This window comes from Octodon degus, unplaced genomic scaffold (assembly GCF_000260255.1).
Source record: "Octodon degus isolate 3935 unplaced genomic scaffold, OctDeg1.0 scaffold00191, whole genome shotgun sequence".
NCBI lineage: Eukaryota > Metazoa > Chordata > Mammalia > Rodentia > Octodontidae > Octodon > Octodon degus.
In genome coordinates, this window is record NW_004524767.1 from 2,854,498 (window position 1) to 2,863,521 (window position 9,024).

The window sequence follows — 9,024 nt, forward strand, 5'->3', positions numbered from 1 at the left end:
TCCTACTTGGTGGGCAGGGTGGTAGAGGCACTGCGGAGTGGTAAGGGGCAGCCCAAGGGGCTGGGAAAGGGTCCGGCCCACTCTGCGCCTGGGCTGGGACTGGTCCCGCCGGTGCAGGGTAGCAGGAAGCTCTCCGCACACTCACCGGACCTGGGCTAGGACTGGATCTGGGGGCTCCCGGAACTCGGCAGAAAATCCTACTCCGCGGGCGGGGTGGGGGAGGCACTGCGGAGTGGTGGGGTTGCTGCCCAAGGGGCTTTGAGAGGGTCAGGCCTCTCAAAAGCTCTCCGCACACTCACCGGACCTAGGCTAGGACTCCTGTTAGTACTTTTGCAAAGTGTTTTTATGTCATTTGTGCTGTCTCCTACAGCTTTTTTGACAGCTACTATCCTTATATTATTTTTCTTTGCATCTTCTTGTAGCTGCTGAATTGTTATTTTTCTCATTCCTTATTATTTTTATTACTATCATCATTTTAATTTTTTTTTTTTTATATTTGGTGGTACCAAGGATTGGACTCAGGACCTTGTGCTTTCCAGGAAAGTGCTTTTTCTACTGAGCTAGCTTGCTGGTCCCCCTTGTTAGTTTTAAGGGATCGTTTATTTAACATTTATTAGCTGTAACACTGTCTTCAAAGTCTGAAAATCTATCTTCAGTTTCATTCAAGTGGTTTTTCCCTCTTTAAATAGAATTCTTAATTGCCTGGATATCTATTTGAATCTGTTTCATGCATTCTAATTCTTTCCTGTAATGTTCATTCAGTGTTTCTATCACTTTTCTATTCTCCCCTTTTTTTCTATATAAGTCTTCTTTAGTTGTGCTGAGCAATTCTTTCACAGTTGTTTTTCTTTCTTTTTGGACCAGAGCAATTATTTCTGATCATATTTCTTCTATAGCCTAATGGTCTTTAGTAAAGTTTCTTTACTTCAGTTGCTATTATTTCAGATTTCAGGTGTGTGATTTCCAAGTTCTTATGTATGTTTTTCTCCTGGATTTGCTCTGGATGAGCCAGAGGTTTGAAATTGCCTTTTGTTTCCATGTCTTGGCATTTTTGAAGCCCCTAGCAATTACTCAGACTCCTACAGTCTACCCAGAGCCTGCCAAAGTTCTTAAATGGCTCCAGGAAAGCTCCACACCTGCTTACACTGGGACCACATAACACAGCTTTCCTGCCTCCTGCAGGCTAATCAGTCCTCTTAAGATCTTAGAAGTTTAGAATGGCACCCGTAGGAACTCCATGCCTATGCACTGGTGGCGAAAGAAAGTCCTGAACTATTTTCTGTTTTTTCATTGCAATTAGTATCTTTCTTCTTAAATTGTCTCTTTTCAAATCATGCCCCAAATATGACACATAATTATCATTACATATCAAAATTCAAATTTTAAAATGTTAGTACGTTTTCAACTTCTGCTTTTTATAGAGTAAATATGCTTTTGAATATATTTCCTACTAAATACTGTGGAAAATGCTGAAAATCATCTATTTAAAAAACATAAGATTCCAGAAGTTGGAGAGAAGGAAGGCAAAGGGTCACCTTGGTCAAGTTTCTTTAGTCTTATTTTGGGTCACATATTACAAATGTGGAGAAAGTAAGTCCAAAACTTTGATGTTTCAGTGGGCACAGTAAAATAAATAAATATGCAAAAGAACTACAAATTTTGTTCTTTCTTGCCAGAGGACCAAAATGAAGAAAGCTTGGGGAGACAGAAAGGCTTTTACAAACCAAGTCTTATGTACCTAAAATCGATATGAAAGCAATAGTTGAAAGGAAAAGATGGACTTAATCTTTAAGCCATGTCAAGACACTGCAGTCCTAAATTCATTTGTATAAAGAAGAGAGTCCGAAGCCCACTAGCAACAGGTGCTCCTCCCTGCTGCTTCTGGAATCAGAGGAGATCATATGACCACTTTGGCTTCTACACAAATTTGTATTTGCCAACATGCCTGTTGCCTGTGATGTGTCTTCATCAAACGTGAGATCTAAAGAAATTAGTTAGAATTTTAAAAATCTAATAAAAATACAAAGTATAAACATATAAATTTATTTTTAACAACAGAGTACGAACAGTCTATCACATTACATATTTGTGCTATTTCAACTTTGCAAAGAAATTAAAGAGGCAAAGTTGGAAAATTATTGAAATGGTACTATTTCTCTATCTGGCAAGTAAAAAAACCTGTAAATTCAATAATCTGAGTGCAAACTCAGTTGGATAATAATTTATTAATATGACTTTTGAAGGATAAAGAACACATGAAACATCTTTAAAAGAAATGAGAGATATGTCTTACATTTTAAAAAAATATGGGTAAAAACAAATTTCTTTTCAGAAATCATGAAGACCAGAAGGGAGTAGAAATTTTGAAGGGTTAAAGAACTACCAGTACAGAATTGTGTATCTAGAGAAAATGTATTCAAGAATGAAGCAAGTGTCAAAGCATATCAAAATGTAACATTTAAAGAATTTGTCAGTGCTGGACAGGTTCTAGAGGAATGAGTAGAAGGAAAATTCTCAAAAAAGAAAATGATAAAAGAACCCTTGCTCATCAGAAAAGTAAGAGAACATGGGAAAGGATAAACACATGGATAAATGTAACAGACTTTCTGTATCTTGAGTTTTTAATAGTTTGATGTTTAAAGAAAACATTATGACATTGTTTTCTGTGGTTCTAAATTTATGTAAAGATATTAATTAAAGCAATTATAAATGAAGACAGAGAGTAATAAATGCATAAAGTTACATAGAATTAATGAGACATAGTAAAATATTTACACCAGTAGAATGGACTTATTTATGTATTTCTACTGTAATCACTAAAGAAATTAATATAAGTAATATGAGACTAAAAATGCATATAAATCAAAGAGAGCATTTAAAAGACTGTCATATAACTTAACTGACAGTTTAAAGGTAAAAACACTGAGAAAGTGTTGAACAAAGAGCAAGCCAATAGTTAAAAGGAATAGTTATGCTCTGACATACACATAAATGTTTTGACATAAATAGTTGGTTTAAATATGCAAATTTTGAAAAGATACATATTGGCAAAGTTTAAAAACATAACTAAAATTGTGTTATCTTTAGAAAAACTCTAAAAGCATCAAGACATAGATTGAAATTAAAAGAATGAGAACAACATACTGTAATATTAATCAAAAGAAAATAGGCATAGCTAATATTAGCATAGAAAAAATGCTTCAAGTCAAGAAAAATTTCCAGAAGCAGAGAAGAAAACTTCATAATAATGAGATTTATAAAGGACCAATTTACCCTGAAATTTTAATCTTACACACACACACACACACACACACACACACATCCCAATAATTAAAATGTGAAATAAATACAGAAGCCAGAATACCTGATTCAGTAATGTTTATGAAAACCAGACAGGGGGCCTGCCCCTTAGCTCAGCTCTTTAAGTGCCTGCTTCAGCAAAGCAGTCAGGCTCAGGTTGCTGTGGTTCAATCCCCTGAACTCAAGCCAGCCAAACCTGCCCTGAAGGCATTTGGAGCAAGAAAAAAAAAATCCTTCTACCATTTTCCTGGGGAGATAGCTCAGTAGAATAAGCACTTGCCTGGCAAGCACAAGGAGTTGTGTTCAATCCCTGGTTCTAAAAGAAAAAAAAAGAAAAAGAAAAAAGAAAAGAAAAGGAAAAGAAAAAGAAAAAGAAAACCAGACAGAAAAACAAGGCTATAAGAAACCTAAATAAATCAAGTCTATCACCATACACTCCACTAAAGGCAAAATGGGTTAAAGATTTAAATATTAATAAATAAACACTAAATCCACCAGAGGAGAAAGTAGATAGAAATATTGAAGAAACATGACTAGATACATAGTTTAGGAATAAAAGCCAAATTGCACAAAAACCACTTCCAAGAATGAACAACTGGGATCACACCTTTTTTTTTTTAATAGTTTCTGCATATGAAAAGAAATCACCAACAGAGTAAAAAGAAAACCCATAAATATGGGGAAAAGTAGGCAACATTCCCTCATATGAAGGACTCCTATCTAGAACATATAAAGAATTTTTAAAAATCAGGCCCTCAAAATTGAAAGACCCAATCCAAAATTGGCTATCTGAAATGCATACATACTTCTCAGATGAAGAAATACATGGCTAAATCTTGGAAGTAGCCCAAATATCCACCAATTGAGCAATGGATAAAGAAGATGTGATACTTTTACACAATGGAGTATTATTAAGCTATAGAAAAGGATAAATTTTAGGCTTGTAATGGTAAATTGATGCAACCAGAGACCATACTCTTATGTAAAATAAATCAAATTGGCATGTGCAAACATCGTATTATCTCCATAGTGTGAGAACCTGAAAGAGAAAACTGGAATCCAGAGGGTACAATAGATACTGGGAAAGGAGACTGAACTTATTCCAAAGGAAAGAGATACTGAATTGAGGAGAAGGATAGAGGAAGGAGTGGGGGAAAAAGTTTTATCTGTATGTGTAATCAGGATGGTTTGGATAACTGTATTGTGCATTTCTGATGATCTATGGAAACTAACAGTTAATCTTTAACTGTTTTTCTTCTGTTTTCAAATCTTTTGTCTTTTTCTCTTAATTTCTTATATTTATTCTTTCTTCTTTCAATTTTATATGTATATATCTGGTGATATGAACAGCTAATTGGAATTTAACACTATGCAATACAACAAATACTGTGAAATGCATATTAATTTGTTTAGTGAAATCTGTTTCATTTGTAGTTTTTATTTTAATACTACATTATGCTCTCTTTAAAATTAAAAAATACAGATTAAATTGTATAATTTAAATAGAAATACAAGTGGTAAATATATAAACAAATCTTCAACTATTTTATTTAATTTTCATTTCTTGAATGATCAATGGTGTCAAAATTTCTTTCTCATTTGAGAAATACAAATTAAATCCACACTAAAGGGCCGGGGAGATGGCTCAGTAGAATAAGTACTTCACTGGCAAACACAAGCATCTGAGTTCAATCGCTGGTTCCACCGAAACGAAAACACTGAACAACAAACAACAACAAAAACACTGAACTGAAATTCCATCTCACCCTAGAAAGAATGGCTGTCATCAAAGAGTTAACCGATAACAAACGCTGAAGTGGGTGTGGGGATAAAGGAATATTTTTCCCCTGCTGGTGGGAGTGAAGACTAGTAAAACCTCTATGGAAATCAGTGGAGGTTCCTCAAAAACTAAGATTAAAGATGCGGCGCCATTCAACCCAGCTATTGCCATCTTGGGTATTTTTCCGGAAGAATTGAAGACATCATACCACAGTAACATATGGGCACTCATGTTCATAGTACACTAAATATAGAAGCACAATCAGTCATAGTAAATTTTGGAAGCAATCCAAATGGCCATCAACTGAGGAGATGAATAAAAAGAAAATGTAGGATTTTTATACAATAGAGTATTACTCAGTTATAACAAAGATAAACTTGAGGATTTCATAGGCAAATGGATGCTACTAGAGATCATGCTCATAAATTAAATAAATGAGACCTGAATGTGTAAGCAAGCATCTTATTGTCTTGCTCTCGTATAAGAACTTCAAAGAGTAAATAAAATCTGAAAAGTACAATAGATATGATGAAATAATCTGTTCAAAGGGAAAGAACAACTGGGATGAGAAGGACAAAGAAAAAAAGAAGAAAGAAAGAAGAATATATTTATGTGTATTAGGATAGCTTGGATAATTGTATTGCTCATTTCTGCTGCCCTATTGAAAAGAGCAGTTAATGCTTAATTTTTTTCTCTTCTTTTTAATTTTTACTTTTTTTGACCAACTGTCCATGCTTATCTTAGGTGACCTGAAAAACTAATTTGAAGAAAGACAATAATATGCTATAAAATAAGCGTTGTTGAATTTCTATTATCTTGTGTAGTGAACTTCTTTACCATTTCCAAGGGTCTTTTTTTTAACTACTTTTATTCTCTCTAAAAAAAATAAAGAAACTTAAACAGTGTTGTAAACCAATATATTCTAAATAACATTATAGAATCTTTTGCTAAGCATCAATAAAATATCCATTTTCTTCTAAGGCCCTTAATACTAAAATCTTACAAATCATGGAACATAAAACATTTTAAAATAATAGAAATGGTGCAGAATATGTTTCCAATCATAATAAAGTCAAACTAGACCGTGATATGAGAAAAGAAAATAATAAGAAAATCTCCAAGTATGTGGAAACTAAGGGCTCACTTCTAAATTATAGTCAAAGAGAAAAAATGGTCCATTCTCAAAAATGGTCCATTAACTTTTATGAAAATGAAAACAACATATTAAAACTTATGGGAAATAGTTAAAACAGTTTTAAAAGAAAAATATAGCATTATATTCATTGACTTACTATTTCAGACATAAAGTAATAAATCTATTTTTTACTTGTTTCAGAGATATCAGTTCCATGTGAAAATTCATCAATATAATTCTCAATTTTAACAGAAAAAGAAACAAAGTCCTTAGGAAAAGATATTTTAGATTGATAAGGTGGCATCATCCTCAAAAGCCCAGAACAAAACCAAAATAGCCAGAAGCATATGTAAGAAAATAGAACAGAAATTAATGCAATTGAAAGCATAAAAATAAAGTAGCAAAAAGTCTTTCTTTGATAAGATAAAATTAAGCAATCACTTAAAATTGTTGAAGAAAAACAAGGGTTGAAGAAAAGTCATCAGTATCACAAGTGCAATACTGGGTGTCACTACAGACCCTGAAAACATACAAAATGTATTAAAGGATCACCTGTTCTATCCACATGAATTACTTAATGCAGTCAGTGTAGCAGTTCCTTTAAAAAATATGGAGGGGGCTTGTAGATTAGCTCAGTTGTTTAAGCACCTGCTTGGGCAAACCCAGTCAGGCTTGCGGGACTGCAGTTCGATCCTCAGCTCGAAGTGTCACACTACACCAGCCCTTAAGGCAGCCTGAACCAGCCAAAAGAAAAAAAAAAAAATCATCAGAATATTTAGGATGGGCCAAATAGCTCAGTGGATTAAAATGCCTGCTTAGGCAGATGCAGGGCCAGGACTGCCACCCCCGGGCCTGCTGTGCCAGTCCCGCCCCCAGGGCAAGCTGAGATGGCAAATGAGACTGGGCGTGGTGGCAAGTGCCTGTAATCCCAGCTCTTAGGAGGCTGTAAACAGGAGGATCACTATGAGTCTGATCTACACAGTGAGACCCTGTACACCTTGCCGACCCTGTCCTAAATACAATAAATAAATAAGTACAATAAAATAAATAAGTAAAAATAAAAAATATGGACTGCCACAATTCTCCAGTGTAAAATAAATTATTGCAGTATCCCTGTTACTACAACAAACTTACTTTTGAACTGATATACTAAACAAAATATTTTTTTTTAAATTAAAACATTTCTGGAGGGTTTTTCTGAAGAACTATTGCAAATTTAAGGAAAATTAATAAGAATTATGCATAATTGGTGATCAAATAGTCCTAGCTACATAAAAGTCAATATAAAGAGTTCATATTTTCTGTAGTTTTTACTGTAGCTGGTATAACGTTCATATGAAAACCTAATGAAGGAAAAAAGTATAGATTAAAATCTGTTATACTTCAGATCAGTTATTCTCAAGCAACTATTAGAAAAAATATGATTTAGCAATGTACATAAGCAATTTTACACATGGATAAACTTTTTCTATATTCAAAACTTAAGTTCAGTCAATCAATGTCATCCTAGAAATGTTCAGAGTAAAACGAAAATACTTTGAATATGTCAACTGATATAGAAAAAGAATTTGACAAAATTTAATAACTATTAAGAATGGCACACAGATGTATGAAAACATGCTCAACATCTTCAGTCATTTCAGAAATGAAAATTAAAACAATCCTGAAGTTCTACTTCATTCCAGAAAGAATGGCTATTATCAAGAAGCCAATAGAATGAAATGTTTAGGCCTAATTTTTTTTCTTCTCTTTTTTAAGTTCTTGTAATTCTTTTCCTTTTTCCAATTTTGTATACTTGTGAAATAACTAATTTGAATACAACATTATATAATACAATAACTATTGTTAAATTCCTATTATTTTATGTAGTGAAATTCTGTGTTGTTTCTATTTTTTTATTTTCTTACTGTTTTTCATTCTCTTTAACAAAATAATAAAAGGAGTAAGTCAAGCAATAACAAATGCTGGAGAGGCTATGTGATAAAAAAGAATGTTTTTCCACTCTTGGTAAGAGTGCAGACTGGTACAACCACTGTGGAAAGCAGTGTGGAGATTTCTCAAAAACTAAGATTAGCGATCCCATTCAGCTCAGCTACTCCTCTCCTGGGTATTTTTTCCAGAAGAGGTAAATACATAGCACAGCTGTGTCAAATGTGCATCCATGTGTATAGTAGTGCGATTTGTCATTGATATATCTTGGAAACAACCCAAATGCCCACCAACTGAGGAATAGCTAAACAAGATGTGCTGTTTTCATGCAGTGGAGTATTACCCAGTTATATGAATGATAAACTCAAGGCTTTTATAGGTAAATGGATGCAGAGATCATATTCATAAATGAAATAAATCAGACCTGAATATATAAAAGTCTTGTTGACTTCCTGGTATAAGAACCTGAAGGAGTAAATAAAATCTGAAAGGTACAATACACACTATTGAAAAGGAGAGAAACTGTTCAAAAGGAAGAATATCTGGGATAAGGGAAAGGAGAAAAGAAAAGAGATGCAAGGGAAAAATATATGTATATACCCAGGATAATTTAGATAATAGCACTGCTGATTTCTGCTGGTCTACTGAAAAGAACAGTTAATTCTTATTTTTTTTCTTTTTTTTTTTTTTGTTAATTTTTTTAGCAATTGTTCAGTCCTGTGTCTGGTAATGAGTGCAATTAATTTGAAGACAATGATTTGCAACATAATAACCAATGTTGAACTTCTGTCATTTTATTTAGTGAAATTCTGTGCTATTTCTGTTTTTTCAATGTTTTATTCTCTGTTTTATTCTCTTTAAAAAATAAAATAAAAATAAA